The sequence below is a fragment of the Ornithorhynchus anatinus genome, chromosome 4 (assembly GCF_004115215.2).
Source record: "Ornithorhynchus anatinus isolate Pmale09 chromosome 4, mOrnAna1.pri.v4, whole genome shotgun sequence".
Lineage (NCBI taxonomy): Eukaryota > Metazoa > Chordata > Mammalia > Monotremata > Ornithorhynchidae > Ornithorhynchus > Ornithorhynchus anatinus.
In genome coordinates, this window is record NC_041731.1 from 112107937 (window position 1) to 112129971 (window position 22035).

Below are 22035 nucleotides of genomic sequence, written 5' to 3' on the forward strand. Positions count from 1 at the left end.
AATGCTTTGGATTTGCAATCCAATGCCTATAAACAAATTTGGTAGATCTAAGTTACCTGCAAGTTTGCACTTAAGGTGGCATTAAAAGACATTAAAACAAATGTTCTGAAATTTGATCTAGAGTAAATCCAAATGTGACTTCAATAGTGCAGTGATACTCAAAAATAAAGTAATAAAATATTGCCCATAGTAGATCCTTCCTTCCTACTCCAGTGTCATTTTGAGGGTCAACTGGATGCAGAGAGCAGGAATAAGTGTTTGGGAGGGTGCAATAGAAATAGACGTAACCCCCGCCCTCAAGGATCTTACAGTCTAGACTGGAGATGGACCATAAATCGTTCACAGGTAGGGGAAGAAAGAAAAGAGCAAGCATGGGAGTTATTGCTTAAGCAAGGGAAACAACCTCCTGTAGCACCAAATGCTTAGGGAATGTGGAAGTGTCAAAGTGACACCTGAAGAGGCAAGAATTTAAATCCTGGAAAGCTTCTTGTAAGAGATGCAATTTCAGTCAGATAAGGGAGGAGGAATTTCAGGCAGGGGCAAGGACATGAGCAAGAGGTCAGTGGTGAGACAAAAATGAGGAACAATGAGTACAGTGGCTTGAGAAGAATAAATCAAATCTGAGTGTTTACTATGTGCAGAGCACTGTACTAAACACTTGGGAGAGTACAGAGTTGGTAGACATATTTCCTGACCACAAAGGATTTACAGTCCACACACAGAGAGTGTAAGTTGGTGTGCAATGGGAGGAGAGAGGATACATAGGAGGGAGAGGATGGATAAAATGCCTTAAAGCCAGTGGTGAGGAGGTTCTGCTTGATGTGGACAGGCAAGAAGAACACCACTGGAGGTTCAGCAGGAGTGAGGAGGCACGAACAGAATGAGTTTTAGGAGAGTGATCCGGCCAGCAGAGTGAAGGATGGACTGGAGAAGGGAGAGACTGGAGGCAGGAGATCAGCAAGAGGGCTGATGCAAAAGTTGAATCAGGATACATCAGATGCCAGTTGCAGCAGGATGGCAGTTTGGATGGAGAGCAAGAGGGCATATCCTGAAAATGTTTGTACAGCACCTGCACATATTAAGCACTTAAATACCATATAAAGAAAAAAAAGAGTGCTTGGGAAAGAACTAATGGGATTTTATTGATAATACAATAAGAATAAAAATGTGCTTATTTTACATCAGACACTGTTCTCAGCCCTAGAGTAGATACAAGATAACCAGATTAGACAGGGCCTGTCCCTCATGGGGCTTCAAGTCTAAACTGGAGGGAGAACAACTATTTAATCCCCCTTTTACAGGTGAAAAAACAGGCACTGAAAAGTTTCATGACTTGCCTAAGGTAGTGCAGCCTTGAGAAGCTGCATGATATGGTTGGTAAAGCACAGGCCTGGGAGTTAGAGAGTCATGGGTTCTAATTCCAGCTCTTCCACTTGTCTGCTTTGTGACCTGAGGCAAGTCACTTCACTTCTCTGGGACTCAGTTATCTCATCAGTAAAATGGGGATTAATTCTGTGTGCCCCATGTGGGAGAGGGGCTGTGTCCAACCCAATTTGCTTGTACCCACCCTAGTGCTTGGTATAGTGCCTGGCACATAGAAAGTGCTTAAATACCACAGTAATTATTATTGTAATTATTACAGCAGGCAAGCCTCAGATCTGACATTAGAACCCACGGCCTCTGACTCCGAGGACCATGCTCTTTCTCCTAGGCTATGCACCTGAATATAAGCTTAAGAGTTTGCTATACTATAGAGACTGGAGACCACCTGAAGGTTAAATCTAATAATGAGAATTAGATCTAGAAATGTAAAAAAGCATGACACCACCCATATACTGAAATGGGAGAGCTGCCCTGAAAAATCCTTCAGGGTCCCATTGCTTGGTGAAACCTGAAGACAGGTTGTTCTCAATCAAGTCAGATAACATGATTCACTACATCCTTCAGTCTTTTCACGTGGGAGGGACCTACTTCCCCCTGGGCTATTCAGCCAGTCAATTTATTTAGTGCTTACTGCGTGCAGAGCATTGTACTAAGCACTTAGGGAGTAGAATATAAACAATACAACAGACGTGTTCCCTGCCCACAACAAGCTTACAGTCTAGAAGGTAGATGGTCTTTGACTGAGCTCCTGGTCCCCTTCTTCTGGACTGCCCCTCCACCCAAGCTCTGAGTAGGTGTACATCGATATCACCAATTGATCTTTTAAATGGAACGTAACCAGTTTACATGCACCAAAGGGCAGTGTTGCTCTTGCTCTATCTGAATGATAGCTCAGAAGCAGAATTACGTTGTGCAAAGAGAAAGCATTATCAAAGGAGGAGCTATATTAGAGAAGCAGCGTGGCTCCGTGGAAAGAGCCCAGGCTTGGGAGTCAGAGGTCATGGGTTCGAATCCAGGCTCTGCCACGTTAGCTGTGTGATTGTAGGCAAGTCACTTAACTTCTCTATGGCTCAGTTACCTCATCTGTAAAATGGGAATTAACTGTGAGCCTCACATGGGACAACCTGATTACTCTGTATCTACCCCAGCACTTAGAACAGTGCTCTGCACATAGTAAGCGCTTAAATACATTATATTTCTGCAAAACAAGCCATACCCATAGTACGTACCTAGTCATCTCTCTAATACAGCTGCTAACATGTGTCGCTTTTACCAGTTTTGGTAAAAATACCTTATCTGGAGTATGTCAAATCCCATTAGCCTATCATTGCCTCACTCTTAGCCTGGACTGTGGCAAGGGGCTGAACTTCATTATATCTATAAGTACTATACCCCATTTTAGAAGGTATTGCCATGTGAATTATGCTGATAGGGGATATATTTTATAGAAACTTGGTGGGAAAAATAGAACTACCAAATCTATGCCTGCATTTTCTCTAGTTAAAAGTGACATACTTGAAGCTGGGACGTGTTATTGCAATTAATAGCAAGCAACTCACATTTGCATTTATGCAAAAAACTAGGGCTACATGTCTGGTAAACATGGTGTAAAAAAACCTTCAACTCTAGACACTTATGGGGCCAATCTGTCTCTTTTTCTACCTTCTGGGCGTTTCCAGTTTACAATTGATTCTGGGAATAGCCTTCACAGAGAAGTCCTTCGACTGAAAAGAGAGTAGTTCTCTCTAGATTGCAAGCTCATTATGGGCAGGGAACATCTCTACCAACTCTATTGATGTATGCTCTCCCAAGCACTTAGTACAGTGTCCTAAACACAGTGAGCCCTCAATAAAACACTGCTGAATTACTTCAAAAAGTGGAGAGACACCTTCCCCAGAACAGACTACACATGGGGTACTTTGCATTTAGAAAAATCCAACTGCGAACTGATGTACAATGGAAATATCAAAGCATCACCTTTTATCAAGTGTTTGGGGCACGAACATCTGATATGTGCATCATGAAAACTTTTGATCAGTGAATGCATGAATTTACACCAAGAGTTATTCCCAAACCATTACTAAGCATTTGTAGAACATTCGTAGACACAGATTTCATATCTTCACATTGCATAATGCATGCCTTGAAAAGAACTTAGTCCTGCCAGCTCTGATCCTAGACCACCTTCGTTTACAAAAGACAGGAACTTCTAACCACTGGGTTTCCAAAAGTGAGCAAATATTTCCAAAAATGTGTCCTCCCCTCCTCACTGTCTTGGTAGGGGCCTCCTGACCATATATTTCTGTAAAGGTAAAAAAGGAGAAAAAAAAGCAACCTAGAGTAGAGATCTTTCATGGTAAAAGTAATAAAACATCTATTCTTAAATGGACCTTCCCAGAACTAAATTAATGGTATTTATTGAGCACTTACTGTATGCAGAGCTCTGCACAAAGAGCTTGGGAAAGTACAAAAAGGTTAGTAGACATGTTCCCTGCCCATAATGAGCTTACAGTCTAGAGGGAGAGACATTAATATAAAAAATAAAATAACTATTTTTATTTGAATATGTCCTTGAGGGAAACCCTAAAAGAGCCACAATCTGAAGAAGAGCTTCCCAAGGGCCCAAAGGCAGCATTAGTGTCCCTCAGAAGCCACAAGCCATCCCACCTTGACAAGTGCGATACTTTCCAGCTTCAAACCCTTACAAAAAGCTAATAAAACCATCTTAGTGAAGAATTCTGAATTTACATTTTCCAGTTGTCCAAAGAGGGAGGGGATGTGTGAGAGGCAAAGCAGATGCTATGTAAGGCAATAATAAAATCCCAGAACCAACGGTACTGATTAAACACATGTTTTTAACACAGAGAGCAAAGGTGCTGCTGGAGGAGAGGATGGGAAGGGAGTGAGGGAAACAGGAGGAAGAGGAATAGGACATTTGAGAACTGAGGGGTGAAGGAAGAGGTGACAACCTGATCAATCATATTTACTGAGTGCTTACTGTGTGCACAGCACTGTACCAAGTGCTTGGGAGAGTACAATATAAGAAATGGTAGATATATTCCCTGCCCATGATGAGTTTACAGTCTAGTGGGTCAGAACTATATAGGCTGAGGCACATTTCAAGACTTATACAGCTGGATTGAAACCCATTCCCCTCCTCCAAGCCTTTACCAACCAATTGTCAGCCCTTAATAGACAGGTGCTAATGGAAATCCAGAACAGATTGAGGAAAGGTTTTTTTAAAAAAAGAAAAAATTATGATTAAGTATATGTTAAGCACTTATGTGCCAAGCACTGTACTAAGCACTGGGGTAGAGACGAGTCAATCAGGCCAGACACAATCCCTGTTCTATTTGGGGCTCTAGTCCAAGGGTCTCCAGCCTGATTCTGGCTATGATTTCATATTTTCTCTTTCCTAAATGCCTACCCTCCATTGGACACCTGGTATACTCTCCATCCCAGAAACTTGAGTATTAATACAACAAGAACTCAGATTTGCTCTAGAAATTTAGTGTGTGGTGACTTGCGGCAGGAACATTCAGCAGAATCCATGGAATCAGAGAAAGCCATCCAATTGCCTTAGCTCTTTGTTCGCAGGGAATGTGTCTATCAGCTCTGTTGTATTGTACTCTCCCAAGCATTTAGTACAGTGCTCTGCAACCGGTAAGAGCTCAATAAACACCATTCATTGATTTTAATTTGTTCAGGGATCAGTTCGAGGAAAGACCAGGCTAAAGATTTGTTCAGCTTCGTTGCACTACCTTGAGGAGCCATTTCCTCCACTCGACACCCAGGAATATTTCCTCTGTTCCTTCACTGTAGTACAGTAGTTTTGCACAGATAAGTATTTTAGCTTATAATTGCTGGAAGTTCAGAAGCCCTATGGAGCAGTGTGAAGCACCAAACCGGGAGTCAGGAGACCTGGGTTCTAATCCCAGCTCCATCATGTGTCTGCTGGATGATGATCGGCAAATCATTTAACTTGTCTCTGACTCAGTTTCCCCATCTGTATAATGGCAATTAAATGCCTCTTCTCCCTTCCTTTTAGACTGTGAGCCCTATGTGGGACAGGGATTGTGTATAATATATACATATGCACACACAGATATACATAGCATTTAAGTACTTACTGTATGTCAAGCTCTTTTTTAAGATCTGGGGTAGATACGAGATAATCAAATTAGACGGACACTGTATTGCATCTACCCTAGGGCTCAGTACAGTACTTGACTATCAATAAATATTTGAGTGCTTACTGGGTGCTGAGACTAAATACTTGGGAGAGTCCAACAGAGTTGGTGGATATATTATTCTTAAAACCACTAAAAGCTACAGGTATACTCTGCCCTTTTAGTCAGTAGCCCTAGTCTCCTTGTAGAAGAGGGTGAATAGTGAAAGGTAAATTGGAAACACCTAAATCCCAACATTAAGCACTCAGCTCTCTGATCTGGCCTTTACTTTCATTCCCTCCTCCCTTGTGGCACAACCTGAAGCATCAGGCATTGTGAAAGACTGGCCCCTTCTGGATCTCCCCATTTGTCCCTTTCTTGTATGGTTTTTGTTATGCACATACTATGTGCCAGGCACTGTACTAAGCACTGGGGTAGAATACAAGCTAATCAGGTTGGATTCAGTCCTCATCCCACAAAGGACTCCCAATCTTAATCCCCATTTTACAGATGAGGTAACTGTGGCCCAGAGAAGTTAAGGGACTTGACCAAGGTCACAGAGCAGACAAGTGGTGGAGCCAAAATTAGAACTCAGGTCCTTCTGAATTCCAGGCCTGTGCACTATCCACTAGGCCTTGCTTCTTCAAAAGAAGCACACATTTTGCACTGCAAAAAAGTGAGGTGCTCCCAGAGGTCCACTTTCCAGATCCATGATAGAAAGAAGAGCAGGGAGGGATCTGAAGGTACAGGTATATGAATAATGGAATGATAGAGCCGCTAGCTTCCAGAAGGGAAGAGGTCTCTTGGAAAGGAGCCAAGGTCCTGGAAGCCTCCCTCCTGGTTCCCATGGTAACCACACCCACAATTCCAGCGCCAGGTGCTGCCTAGGATTTAATTCCATGTATGGCACCCCATCCCAAGCAAGAGTCCAGCATTCACCTGAGGCCTGTGAGAAACCTTGGAGGAGAGCGACCAAGTGAGAAAGAAGGATCCTGTCCTGTCCAAAAGGTGTTTACATCCATATGGTCAGGTGTGGATTCTAGGATCCCACTAAAAAGAAAATTCCCTCCCCAGCCCAGTAAACCAGAAATGCATCCTCCTTCCTCTCTGACCAAATGACACCCAAAGAGCAGCACCTATGCCAGGAGAAGCAGCGTGGCCTAGTGGATAGACCACAAACCTGGAAGTTAGAAGGACCTGGGGTCTAATCCAAACTCTGCCACTGGTCTGCAGTGTGACCTTGGGCAAGTCATTTCACCTTGGTTATCTCATCTGTAAAATGGTGATTAAGATGAAGAGTCCCATGTGGGACATGGACTGTGCCCAATCTGATTAGCTTCTATCAACCCTCATGCTTAGGACAGTATCTGGGACATTGTAAGCACTTAAGAAAGAAAAATGCTAATCCAAAACAACTAACCAATGGCAGGTATGTGTCTTTTAAAGAGGCAAAAAGAAATCTTTAGGCAGGGCCATTGTGCCCACACCTGAGGTCCCAGGACTGCCAGAATCACTCTAGCTCCATCCATCCACCAACTCACTGGCTGAATTTGGGCAAGTCACTGCTTCAGATCTTCAAGCTCCCATCTCTAAGCAAGTCTACCTTTGCCCAGGAAAGACGTGCTGATATCACCACTAGCATAGTCAGGTTAAACACGACACCTATGTGTGTGCCAGGCCTCAGAGCGGCCAGGCACAGAACTAAAGGAGGTTTGAGGGGGGAAGATAATAGTAACAGACTTTATGAAGTGCTTACTGTGTGCATTGCACTGTACTAAGCAGAGGGAGAGAGCACACATGTGAGAATTACTCAATTCCTGTTCCTGGAGGTCTCTAACTTCTATTACCCCATGATAGAATGTGGTTAGAGAAGCAGTGTGGCTTAGTGGAAAGAGCCCAGGCTTGGGAGTCAGAGGATGTGGGTCCTATAATCCCTGCTGTGCCACTTGTCTGTTGTGTGACCTTGGGCAAGCCATTTAACTTCTCTCAGTTACCTTGCCTCAGTTACCTCATCTATAAAATGGGGATTAAGACTGTGACCCCAAGTGGGACAACGTGATTACCTTGTATCTCAGTGCTTAGAATAGTGCTTGGCACATAGCAAATGCTTAACAAGTACCATAATTATTATTTATATCCAGGTTGGTGGTATATAAACTCAGCTTAATAAAGGGGCTTGTGCTTTCATAGGTGAGGGAAAAAGAGGCAGAGGGTTGTTGCAATTGGCAGCAGGGGGCACTTAAATATCAATGCCAGTGGGATAAGTTTGTTAAAGATTTTTCCACAGATCTGCAGCTGCATTGCCAATTGGCACTGCACCCAGTGGGTGATCGATAAATATCATTACTACCTAACTGAGCTTCATTTCTAGAATCTTTCAGCCATATGGACACACCGAAGATTTAACAATTACCATCAGGTTTCCTCAAGTCAGTAGCAATTCTATCACTGCAAGTGTCTAAGTGTAAAATTCAAGTATAATTCCTAACAGCCTCCTCATATGCTAGCCCTCAACTTTGCTCTAACTGGCTACTGACTTCAGTAGCATCAATCACTATAGACAATGGAGTCATAGTCAGAGATCAGTTAGAAGGGTAAGGAAATGAGTGGAGACATATGAAAAAGAAAAATTCCCTTAGGAGAAATGCCAAGCACCAAGCTCACCAGTCGAGAGCCTCAAAAGCCTTGAGTAAGCATCTGGAAGAAGAAAGTCACTTTGCACTGGGAAACTCATGAACTCTAGCTTTTAGGAAAGGCTCCTATTTTCTTTGTTGAAACCAAATTGAAAGATCAAAGGAACCACCACTTTCCTTCATTTTTAGCTTCAGCTCCAGGAACTTAGAAATGGATAAATATTTAATAGGTTGGCTTATTTGGGTCAAATGTTTGTGTGGTACCTACTCAAATTTAGAAGGGATAGCCACAGAACTCAGAAGATTTACCCCAAGTAGAGAATAACACCAGAATGAGTTTTTAACTTAACTTACCCCTTGCTCCATTTCTGCTGGGAAGCATATCCTCCTGAATTTCTATTTTTTTTTCCAAAAATTTCTTTCTTTCTTGTCCCATTACCTATTTTGAAGGAGAGAAAGTTCCCAACCAAAGGCTTTCTTAAAAAGAACATAAGTTAACTGAGAGTAACTGTCCACATGCAACAAGCAGACCTAACTACAGGAAAACAGGCGGGAGAAACACAGGTGAACCTCTGCTAAAGGGAGTGAATATCACCTGGAACCAATGCAATTCTTGATTGGAAACACCAGGGAATGAGGGAAAGCCGAGACATAGGTTAAAGGGACAGAACCTTTCTGGGATCTGGCAGTAGTAGCCTGTTTATTTTGTGCATTGTCTTTCTCCAACCACTATGAGATCACCCCCTCCCATGAAGTAATATTATTTATTGAGCATCTACTGGGTGCAATACACTGTATTAAGTGCTTGGGAAATATAAAATAAAGAAGTGACATGTTTCCTACCCACAAGAAGCCTATACTCTAATGGGCTAGGCAGGCAAAAATAATTACAATTCCTATAATAATAATGTTGGTATTTGTTAAGCGCTTACTATGTGCAAAGCACTGTTCTAAGCACTGGGGGGATACAAGGTGATCAGGTGGTTCCACATGGGGCTCACAGTCTTAATCCCCATTTTACAGATGAGATAATTGAGGCACAGAGAAGTTAAGTGACTTGCCCATAGTCACACAGCTGGCAAGCAGCAGAGCCAGGATTTGAACCCATGACCTCTGACTCCCAAGCCCGGGCTCTTTCCACTGAGCCACGCTGTTTCTCTAATAGGGTGAGCCTAATAGGGTGCCCAAGTTTGATTTCACTATTGATATGGAAGGAGGCTGCAGTCTTCTATTTCACCCCTCACTTTTGAGAAGAAACTATTTGCCTTGGGAATGAAAGCAAGAGGCTTTCAGGCACATTTACTTTTTAGTCTTGATTTTTTTATGGTAGTTGCTAAGGTGGGGTAGATACAAACTAATGTCCCACATGATGATGACGACGATGGTATATAAGCATTATGTGCCAGGCAATGCAGTAAGCGCTAAAATAGATACAAGATGGCTTCAACTACCATCTCTATGCAGATGATGCCCAAATCTACAGCTCCTCCCCAATCTCTCTTAATAATAATGTTGGTATTTGTTAAGCGCTTACTATGTGCAGAGCACTGTTCTAAGCGCTGGGGTAAACACAGGGGAATCAGGTTGTCCCACGTGGGGCTCACAGTCTTAATCCCCATTTTACAGATGAGGGAACTGAGGCACAGAGAAGTTAAGTGACTTGCCCACAGTCACACAGCTGACAAGTGGTAGAGCTGGGATTCAAACTCATGAACTCTGAGTCCCAAGCCCAGGCTCTTTCCACTTCCAGGCTCACATCTCCTCCTGCCTTCAAGATATCTCTATTTGGATGTCCTTCTGTCACCTCAAACATAATATATCCCAAAGAGAGCTCCATATCTTCCCACCCAAACCCTGTCCTCTCCCAGACTTTCTGGTCACTTTAATAAGAATGTTGGTAGTTGTTAAGCGCTTACTATGTGCAGAACACTGTTCTAAGTGCTGGGGTAGATATAGGGTAATCAGGTTGTCCCACGTGAGGCTGACAGTTAATCCCCATTTTAGAGATGAGGTAACTGAGGCACAGAGAAGTTAAGTGACTTGCCCACAGTCACACAGCTGACAAGTGGCAGAGCTGGGAGTCGAACCCATGAACTCTGACTCCGAAGCCCAGGCTCTTTCCACTGAGCTACGCTGCTTCCTGTGGTGGTGGTGCCACCATCCTTCCAGTCTCACAGGCCCAGAACCTTGGTGTTATCCTTGACTCTTCTGTCTCATGCAAGCGCTTAACAAATACCAACATCATTATTATTATTCCATCTGTCAGTCCCACCTTCACAACATCGCTAAAATCTGCCCTTTCTTCTCCATCCAAACAGCTACCAAGTTAATTCAGTCACTCACCCTCTCCTGCCTAGATTACTGAATCAGCCTCCTTGCTGACCTTCCAACCTCCTGCCTCTGCCCACTCCAATCTATACTTCACTCCGCTGCCCAGATCATCTTTCTACCACAACGTTCAGGACATGTCATTCCTCTCCTCAAAAATCTCCAGTGGTTGCCCATCCACTTATGGATTAAGCAGAATCTCTTCACCATTGGATTTAAAACTCTCCATCGCCTCTCTCCCTCTTACCTCACTTCTCTCCTTCTACAATCCAGCCCACCTACTTTGCTCCTCTGGTCCTAACCTTCTCACTATGCCTCAGTCTTGCCTGTCTGGCCCCCCATCCCCTGGCCCACGTCCTACCTCTGACCTGGAACGCCCTCCCTCCTCAAATATGACAATTACCCTCTCCCCTTTCAAAGCCTTATTGAAGGCACATCTCATCCAAGAGGCCTTCCCAGATTAAGCCTCACTTTTTCTCATTTCCCACTTCCTTCTGCATTGTCCTGACTTGCTCCCTTTGCTTTTCCCACCCCGCCGCCCACCAGCCCCTTAGCACTTATGAACATATCTGTAATTTTATTTATTTGTATTGATGTCTGTCTTCTCTCCTCGAGACTGTGAGCTTGCTGTGGGCAGGGAATGTGTTTAGTTCTTGTTGTACAGTACTTTCCCAAGTGTGAAGCAGTGTGGCTTAGTGGAAAGGGCTTGGGAGTCAGAGATCATGGGTTCTAATCCTGACTCTGCCATTTAGCTGTGTGACTTTGGGCAAGACACTTAACTTCTCTATGCCTCAGTTAACTAATCTGTAAAATGGGGATTAAGACTGTGAGCCCCATGTGGGACAACCTGAGTGCCTTGTATCTTACAGATGAGGTAACTGAGGCACAGAGAAGTGAAGTAATAATAATAATGACATTTGTTAAGAGCTTACTGTGTGTGAAGTACTGTTCTAAGAGCTGGGGGGGATACAAGGTGATCAGGTTGTCCCACGTGGGGCTCACAGTCTTAATCCCCATTTTACAGATGAGGTAACTGAGGCACAGAAAAGTTAAATGATTTGCCCAAGGTCACATAGCAGACAAGTGCAGAGCTGAGATTAAAACCCAGGTCCTTCTGACTTCCAGGCCCATGCTCTATGAACTAAGTCATGCTTCTCATTTAATTTTTTTGGCTGTTCATAACAGCACAAAAAAATCCTGGGTACAAATAATGGCAGCCATGGCAACAGAATACTTGGAGGAAATGTGTCCTGGTGAACAGCCAACCCAATTGTTCAGAGTGAACAAGTAGCCCTCATAATGTGGAAAAGAGGGAGAACAAGATTTTATCTGCACTGCACAGATGAAGAAACTGAGGCACCGAGGTCACCTAGGCAACTTGGCCAGGGTCAGACAGCCAAGTGGTGGGACTAGGACTGGAACCCAGGATTCCTGATTCCTAACAATAGTAATAATAGTAATAAGTATGGTATTTGTTAAGTGTTTGCTATGTGCTAGGCCCTGTACTAAGCTCTGGGGTGGTTACAAGAAAATTGGGTTGGACAATAAAGGGCTCACAGTTGTATTCCCCATTTTATAGATGGTGTAACTGAGGCACAGAGAAGTTAAGTGATTTGCCTAAGGTCACAAAGCAGACAAGTGGCGGAGCTGGGATTAGAACCCATGACCTTCTGACTCCCAAGCCTCTGCTCTGTCCACTACACTCTATCCATTACACCACAATGCTTCCTGTGCTCTTTCCCCAACCAATGATTGGTATTCACTGAGCACTTACTTTGGGCGGACCACTGTACTAAGCAATTGGGAAAGTATAATACACAGGGTTGATAGATACATTTTTGTTAAGCGCTTACTATGTGTTAAGCACTGTTCTAAGCACTGGGGAACAGGTCGGACATACTCCTTGTCCCACGGTGGACTCACAGTCTGAGTAGGAAGGAGAACAGGTATTGAATCCCCATTTTGCATTTGAGAAAACTAAGATACAGAGAAGTTAAGTGACTTGACCAAGGTTACATACCAGGCAATCTGTGGAGCAGGGATTAGAACTCAGGTCCTCTGACTCCAAGGCCCATGCTCTTTCCTCGAGGCCATGCTGCACACGGCACATTGCTTCTGGTATGCGGGTACCATCATGCTTGTACCATGATTTTGCCCAGTGGTGACAATGCCCTCTGGGATTTCTAAGCTCTTCCTGATTTCCCACATTTCAGTGCTCTTTCTAGCCGTTGCCACACATTGAGTCAGTATTTAAAAAAAACCATCAATAGTAACTCCACAATCTCTCAGCTTAGTTCAGTGGAAAGAGCCCAGGCTTGGGAGTCAGAGATCAAGGGTTCGATTCCCAGCTCTGCCACTTGTCCGCTGTATGACTGTGGGCAAGTCACTTCACTTCTCTATGCCTGTTACCTCATCTCTAAAATGGGGATGAAAACTGTGAGCCTCACGTGGGACAACCTGATTACCCTCTATCTTCCCCAGCGCTTAGAACAGTGTTCTGCACATAGTAAGCGCTTAAATACCAACATTATTATTATTATTATCATCTCTACCCGGAGTCCTGTGTTGATTGTTCAGGGAACTCAACATTCCACCGTAGTGAGAAATAAAGCCAGAAAGGTAGTGTGGAGCCAGCTAGGGCTCTTGAGACAATCATAATCAGGGGTTTGCATCGATTTGGGGGAGAAAAATGGGGACTCACTAGAGGGATGAGTTGTGGAGTGGTTAATTTGATACTGAGGAAGAGATGTTCGTAATTAATACATACTTCCTCTAAGTCATTTTCCTGCTTCCATAGCATCCTACTTACTATTTCTCCCCCACTAGGCTGAAAGTTCCCTGTGGGCAGGCAACGTGCCTACCAATCTGAATACTCCTGACTGGTTAGTACAGTGGTCGGCACAAGTAAGTGCTCAATAAATACCACTGATTGATTGATTCCATAGTGCAGGCGTTGCATGCCTAAAGAATTGCATGCTAAGGAAAGCTCACCCTTTAATGTTCACCTCCCGTTTGACTTCATGTCTGGGCACCCCAACTGTCTTTTCTGATCGATCAATCAATCAATCAGTGGTACCTATTGAGTCCCTCCTGTATGCACTAATGCCGTGTTGCTTTCTATCCAGAGGCATATTGTCCAAATTCTGCCATGGTAATGGAAACATTCATTCTGGAGGAACTGACTGTACTTGGTACATTCCTAAGTTTTGCTTCTACATCCTAATATGCCCTCTATTAACACATTATCAACCAAACGTGACTTGAACTTGGACCTGCTGATGGTCTTGCTCTACACAACTTCCTGAGTTACAAATTCCCTTGGTTTACCACCAACTGTGTGAAGAGTTCCCTTTCGGGTATTTTGAATTAATCACCTACAAACCACGAGTTCAATCAATAGTATTTATTGAGCGCTTACTATGTGCAGAGCACTGTACTAAGTGCTTGGAATGTGCAATTTGGCAATAGATAGAGACAATCTGTGCCCACTGACGGGCTTACAGTCTAATCGGGGAAGACAGACAGACAAAAACAAGACAACTTAATCATGATAAATAGAATCAAGGGGATGTACATCTCACTAACAAAATAAATAGGGTAATAAAAATCTATACAAATGAGCACAGTGCTGAGGGGAGGGGAAGGGAGGGAGGAGGAGCAGAGGGAAAGGAGGGAAAGGGGACTTAGCTGAGGGGAGGTGAAGGGGGGAAAGGAGAAGGAGCAGAGCGTGAGGGGGAGCAGAGAGGAAGCAGAGGGAGCAGAGGGAAAAGGGGAAGCTCAGTCTGGGAAGGCCTCTTGGAGGAGGTGAACTCTCAGTAGGGCTTTGAAGAGGGGAAGAGAGTTAGTTTGGCGGAGGTGAGGAGGGAGGGCATTCCAGGACAGCGGCAGAACATGGTACAGGGGTCGATGGCGGGATAGGCATGAACGGGGGACAGTGAGGAGGTGAGCGGCAGAGGAGCGGAGCGTGCGGGGTGGGCAGTAGAAAGAGAGAAGGGAGGAGAGGTAGGAGGGAGCAAGGTGATGGAGAGCCTTGAAGCCCAGAGTGAGAAGTTTTTGTTTTATGCGGAGGTCGATAGGCAACCACTGGAGGTTTTTAAGAAGGGGAGTGACATGCCCAGAGTGTTTCTGCAGGAAGATGAGTCAGGCAACGGAATGAAGAATAGACTGGAGCTGGGAGAGACGGGAGGAAGGGAGATCAGAGAAAAGACTGAAACAATAATCCAGCCGGGGATATTACGAGAGCCTGTAGCAGTAAGATAGCCATTTGGATGGAGAGAAAAGGGCGGATCTTGGTGATACCGTAAAGGAAAGACCAGCAGGCCTTGGTGACGGATTGGTTGTGGGGTGAATGAGAGAGCTGAGTCAAGGATGACACCAAGGTTGCGGGCTTGAGAGACGGGAAGAATGATCGTACCATCCACAGTGACACGGAAGTCATGAAGAGGACAGGGCTTGGGAGGGAAGATAAGGAGCTCAGTTTTGGACATATTGAGTTTTAGGTGGCGGGCAGACATCCAGGTGAAGACTTCCTGGAGGCAGGAGGGGATAGGAGTCTGAAGGGACGGGGAGAGAACGGGGAGATGTAGATTTGTGTGTCATCTGCATAGAGATGATAGTTGAAGCCATGGGAGCTTCCACCTCACACTCCCTCAAACTTGGTCTCCTTCTGAGCTGGAGAAAATGATCCATACCACTTACTATGTGTGGCATTCATTTAAGTGTATGCTACGTGCCAAGCACTGTACTAAGTGCTGGGATAGATACAGGAGAATCAGGTTGGGCAGTCCCTGTCTCACATGGGGTCCACAGTCTAAGTAGTAGGGAGAACAGGTATTGAATCCCCGTTTTACAGAGAGGGAACTGAGTGAGGCACAGATAAGTTAAGTGACTTGCCCAAGGTCATACAGCAATTACCTGACAGAGCCAGAATTAGAACACAGAGCTTCTGATTCCCAGGTCGGTGCCCTTTCCATCAGGCCACACTGCTCCTCCAAGATGCTACCTCTAGGACTATCCAAACTCTTTGACCTCTATATAGGTTTTGATTTACTAAATATTCCCTTATCCGGTGTTGATAGCTGTTGTTACGAATTTTGCAATTTCTTATTTTTCTTTCTTTTTTCATGTGGAAGACAGACTTTTAAAGAGAGTGGTGCAGCACTTCAACCATTTTAGGACCATTGCGAATGTCACATACTCATTTATTAACCAGTTTTACTTTCATGTCAGTGTTTCTTTTCCCTCTGACATAATTGAATATAAGCTCTCCTTATTCCCTTTGGAGTAGAGACTTCAAAGGGACTAATCTAAAAAAGGTCAAATTCAGCAGATTTAAAAAAAATCAAGCTGATAGATAATTTCAATTTACCTTCCTCAAGAAGAAATCAAAACGTACATCCCAGAGAAGCAGCAGAGCCTAGTAGAAAGAGCAGGGGCCTGGGAGTCAGAGGCCCTGAGTTCTAATCCCAGCTCCACAGTGTGATTGCTGTGTGACCATAGGTAAGTTACTTAATTTCTCTGTGACTCAGTTACCTCATCTGTAAGATTAAGACTGTGAACCCCATGTGGGACACGGTCTGTGTCCCACCTGAAGATCTTGTATCTACCCCAACGCTTATTCAGTCGGTCTGTCAGTTGTATTTATTGAGTGCTTACTGTATGCAGACCACTGTATTGAGCACTTGGGAGAGTACAATATAATAGACACAGGCCCACAATGAGTTTACAGTTTAGAGGGGGAGACAGATATTAATACAAATAAGTAAAATTACAGATATGTAAAAAAGTGTTGTGGGCTGGGAGGGGGGATGAATAAAGGGAGCAAGTCAGGGCAACGAAGAAGGGAGTAGAAGAAGAGGAAAGGAAAGCTCAGTCAAGGAAGGCCTCTTGGAGGAGATGTGCCTTCAATATGGCTTTGTTGGTGGGAAGAGTAATTGACTGTCAGATATGAAGAGGGAGGGCATTCCAGGCCGTAGGCAGGATGTAGGTAAGAGGTCAGCAGCGAGATAGATGAGATCAAGGTACAGTAGAGAGGTTAGCATTAGAGGAGTCAAGTGTATGGGTTTGGTTGTAGTAGAAGAGTAGTGAGGTGAGGTAGGAGGGCACGGTGATTGAGTGCTTTATAACTGATGGAAAGGAGTTTCTATTTGATGTGGAGGTGGATGGGCAACCACCGGAGGTTCTTAAAGACTGGGGAAAAATGGACTGAACGTTTTTGAAGACCAATGATCCTGGCAGCAGAGTGAAGAACGGACTCGAAGTGGGGAGAGACAGGAGGCTGGGAGGTCAGCAAGGAGGCTGATAGGGTATTCAAGACGGGCTAGGATAAGTACTTGCATTAATGTTCTAGCAGTTTGGACGAAGAAGAAAAGGCAGATTTTAGCCGTGTAGTGAAAGTCAAACCGGCAGCATTGAGTGATAGATAGAATAAATATGTGGGTTGAGTGAGAGAGAGGAGTCAAGGATAACACAGGAGGGATGGTGGTGCCGCCTACAGTGATGGGAAAGTCAGGGAGAGGACAGGGTTTGGGTGGGAAGATAAGGAGCTCTGTTTTAGACATGCTAAGTTTGAGGTGACGGCAGGACATCCAATTAGAGATGTCTTGAAGGCAGGATGAGCTACGGGACTGCCAAGAGGGAGAGAGATCAGGGCTGGAGTTGTAGATTTGGGAATCATCCGCATAGTGGTGGTAGTGGAAGCCACGTGAGCAAATGAGTTGAGTGCAGTGCCTGGCCCCATAGTAAGCAATTAACAAATTCCATTAAAAAAAAAGAACAGCAAATGATCATCAAACCCTCAGAACAAATAGATAAAATAACTGGGTGTTTGAGTTGGATTCCAACCAAACCAATCAGGAGATGAAAATAAACGAAAGAAGCTAGCCAACTGAGAAGATGCCTAAGACCCAGGCCTGCCACAGAGCCCAAGGGACTGGTGCAGACGGTGAGGGTGACCAAGAAAGAGTAGGGGCCGTGACGCTCAGTCCTAATGTTGGCATCCAGGCCGACACCATCACTGGCACAATTTCCTATGCTGCATGGGGAAAGCAGAGGTGAGAGAGGAAGTCCCCGGTTTTGTGCACTTTGGGGTGAGAGGAGGGAAAGGAGAAAGGAATGAGAGGAGGAAAAGAAGATGAAGGAAATGGACTGAGGTGAGGGCTGGTAACGGTGGTGGGGAGAGGGGGAAGGGCTGGCCCATTGTCAGTCCATAGAAATAATGAGGAGACGAGAGATGAAACCCTCTCCGGTGCTATTCTGGAGGATACCACAACTTCACTATGCCCCTTTACCCAGTTTCAACAATGGATGCATAAGACTGCTGATCACAGCTATCCCCCCTCTCCCAAAGAACCATATCTAATCAGCAAGACAGTATATGTTTATGTCCCTGGCCATTCATAATAAATAATAATAATGATGGCATTTGTTAAGCGCTGTTCTAAGTGCTGGGGAGGATACAAGGTGATCAGGTTGTCCCATGTGGGGCTCACAGTCTTAATCCCCACTTTACAGATGGGGTAACTGAGGCACAGAGACGTTAGTGACTTGCCCAAAGTCACACAGCTGGCAAGTGGCTGAGCTGGGATTTGAACCCATGACCTCTGACTCCCAAGCCCGGGCTCTTTCCACTGAGCCACACTGCTTCTCACGCTGCTTCTTATTAAGATGAGCTTTAAGAATGCTGGGGGGCAAGGGGCAGGCCAAAGGGTCTATTTTCGTTTCCAGAGACTGGGATTAGAAAACCCAATCCATTTTACAGATGGGGAAAGTGAGATTGAGAGAATGGAAGAGATTGTGAGCTACAAGTCTGTTGGATGTGATTAACTTGTACCTAACCCAGAAGTTAGCACAGTGCCTGGCTCATGGTTAAGTGCCAAACAAATATTAGTAGTAGTACTCTTTCCCACTTTGCATTTTGACTTCCTCAATCTGCTTTGCCTGAGCATTAAAAGTCCTGGGTCATCCTGGGTGATCTTGTATTTAGGAAATGCTGCAGATCAATGACTATTCTAATTAGATGAGACTTCTAGGCCCAATACCTAATGTGGATCAATACCTGCAAAAACCACAGATGGCCACTACTCAATCGTTCCTTCTTGTTTCACTGCCTGAAGTTCTCTTAAAGGAACATTAAAAAAACTTACATCCTCTAAACTACAAAGCCTCTCGGAGTCTTGACAACCAACTAGTGAAATCAGTGATCAAAAGAGTTGGGTGAATACAGTTACATGCTTCTGCTTAGCACAAAAAGGGATGTTAGATTTTACAATAATTGCAGCTTTGGGCAACAGTGGGCCTAAGGCGTGGGGTTTGTAAGGGAATTAGTCACACAACCAAGGTATTAACATGGACAATCTCTCACCACCCGTCCTCCACTATGCACAAATACTTTTGTAACAGCAACAATAATAATAACTGTAGTGTTTGTTAAGCGCTTACTGTGTGCCAGGCACTATTCTAAGCACTAGGGTGGATACAAACAAATCATGTTGGACACAGTCCTTGTCCCACATGGGGCTCACAGTCACAATCCCCATTTTACAGATGAGATAACTAAGACACTGAGAAGTGAAGCGACTACCCAAGGTCACACAGCAGACAAATGGAGGAGTCGGAATTAGAAACCATGGCGTTCTAACTCCCAGTCCCATGCTCTAGCCACTACACCATGCTGCAACAAAAACAACAACAGTAAAAATAGCAATAATAATAATAGTATTTGTTACACATTTAATCATGCACAGAGGTAGACATAAAATAATCAGGTCCCAAACGGGACTCACCATCTAAGTAGGAAGGAGAACAGACTTTGGATCTCCATTTTGTGATGAGGGAACTGAAGCACAGAAAAGTTGTGTCTTGCCCAAGGTCACACAGCAGGTAAGTGGCACAGCCAGAATTAGAACCTGGGTCCTTTGACTTCCAGGCCTGGGCTCTTTCCCCTAGGCCACATTGCTTCTCATGACTCAGTCTCCCTTGGACATCTTTGAAGAAGTTGTCGATTACAGAAGGAGTAGAAAATGTGCTAATGAAAGGCAGTTGTGACTTAAAAACCTAGAGGATAAACTGTGTTGGCAGGCTCTCTCTCAGTCAGGCAGCCAAGGAATGAGTTGGTAAAAATGATCTATAGAAAGAGAAGCATAAGATTTGGATTCTGGGGATTCTGGAGAGTCACGACAGAATAGGGAGTTGGGTTGAAGGGTGGGTTTAGTTCTAATAATAAAGATACTGAACGTTCACATGAAAGAAGAGAAGGAGCTAACAGTGAAGTGACAGAAGATGAAAAATTGCCGTGAGGGCCATGTTAAGATTCATAGAAGTTTCAGTTCCCTTGATAAAATCCAAACTATCGATTTCTCATACCCTTCAAGGATTCCTCTAGTAACACAATCATACCCACCGCCTTGGAGTTGTTTCCCCATTTTTAACTTCGTTGGGGTTTTTTGCCTTGGAGCCTCACAGGACAATTTCATTAAATAAATGAAAGCCAGTAAACAGCCTAAACTGATTAGGATATTAAGAAGATTTGGAACAGCTATGGGCACAGGGAAATAGTCCAAAAAGCAGAAATCCAGCAGCAAAAGTTGGCTAAAAGAGGAGGAAAAGTGAGTTGTAACTTGGGAGGGCTGAATTGGTCATCAGGATTATAGAAGCTTCTGAGCATCCCATTTCCTGCTTTTGTCGAGGGGAAAAGTGGAAGAGGAATCCTCAGACGTGCACAAAATGGCCACCCTCCTGCCCTTAGCTCATCCGACCATGCAAGGCTTTCAATTTGCTTATCTCCTGGCCCTGCAGAGAAGAACGTGGTGTGCGCTGCACATGTGTGTCCCTAAATGAGCAGACCAGCTAGCTAATGGAGACAATCCCGCTTATCTAGAAACTGACACGGCACATTTTTCACTATTGGCTTTCAGACAAGTTCCTAATCCTCTCCCTTTCCAATTTCTAATGCTGCAGTCCTTTGGGAAAGAGTTTGGGGGCCTGCTGGTTTATCAGTACCTGAACTGCAAGTGAACTCTACTGGAACCAGGCCACCGTGTTCAGATGAAACAGAGGCCTACCACCAATAAGACCTTGCTCTAAGCTTTAGACTGTTAAAAACCTCTTGAGGTGGGAAGATTTTTTAAATTCGTGCTTTAGTGAAAAACTAATCGTTTTGCTGAGTTTGAGGCTTCGTCGGCACTACATTAAATCTGAAATTAGGCAGTCAAGTTCATTCTTAATAGGCTTGAAACGGTATCTCTAGATCCTGGCGGCCTTCTGAACAGCTGGAAACCATCAATCACGGTTATTTCCTGAGCACCTACTGAGTGCAGAGGATTGTCATTTATCACACGCTTCAGAAAGCATGGCAAAAGCAAAACACCCCATAGCTGTCCTCAAGGAGCATTCAGTCTAATGGCAGAGACAGACATACAGAATTATTTTTAAAGAAGCAGAAGTTCTGGAAATTTTCTGGGAAAGATTTGCTTAAAATGCTTGAGTGCTTAAATGTCAGGCAGTCATATTTATTGACTGCTTACTGTGTGCAGGGCACTGTACTAAGCTCTTGGGAGAGGACAGTATAACAATATAATGAATGCATTCCCTGCCCACAACAAGCTTACAGTCTAGAAGGGGAGACAGGCATAGAGATAAAAAAAAAAATTACAGATATATGCATAAGTGCTGTGGGGCTGGGAGTGGGGGGTGGAGGACAGATAAAGGTGCAAGTCGGGGTGATGCAGGAGGAAGTTGAAGAAAAGGAAAAGGTTGGAGGCTGTTCTCTGACCCAGGAAAGGAGCTCCAGGGACAGGGCCCTAAACAAGGCCCCGGGCTTCCTCCGCCTGGGCCTAACAAGCCTGCAGGGAGTGGGTGGCTGGGTCTCTGCAGGGGATCAGGGCCAGTGGAAGGACAGGGAAACCTCCAGCTCACTGTCCTGAAGACCCATGTGGCTGACTTGTAATTTATTTTATGGATGAGTCAATAGTATTTATGGAGCACTCACTGTGTGCAGATCACTGCACTAAGTACTTGGAAGAGTACAATGTAACAGTTGGTAGACACGTTCTCTGCCAACAAGGAGCTCACGGACTAGAGTAAGCTTACAGTCTAGTCTATTTTAGCATCTTTATCCTCCGTAAGACTGAAAGCTCCTGGAGGGCAAGGATCATGTCTGTTAACTCTATCATACTCTCCTAAGCACTTAGTCCAGTGATCTGCACGGAGTACGTGCTCAATAAATGTTAGTGATTGATTAAAAACCAGAAAACAGATGAAAGAAGTTTTTTTTGAATTAGCAGGAGATGGGCAGGTACTGAAGACTGTCAGCTCATTATGGGCAGGAAATGTGTCTGCTAATTCTGTTGTATTATATGCTCCCAAGGGTTTAGTTCAGTACTCCTCAGATAGTAAGCACTTAATAAATACCATTGATTGATTGATTGATTATTGAAGGACATGGCATAATGGATAGAGCATGGGCCTGGGAGTCAGAAGGTCATGGGTTCTAATCCCAGCTCCACCACTTGTCTGCTATATGA

The 22035-nt window shown here is 44.4% G+C and overlaps 1 long non-coding RNA gene across 1 annotated transcript in view; it reads left to right on the forward strand.

Moving 5' to 3' along the window:
* The first annotated feature begins 6457 nt into the window (after positions 1 to 6457).
* Positions 6458 to 22035, forward strand: part of LOC120638372 — a 47547-nt gene continuing 31969 nt past the window's right edge. The window contains exon 1 of the long non-coding RNA XR_005660002.1: positions 6458 to 6560. This is a non-coding gene — a long non-coding RNA (uncharacterized LOC120638372). The remainder of the gene's footprint in view (positions 6561 to 22035) is intronic.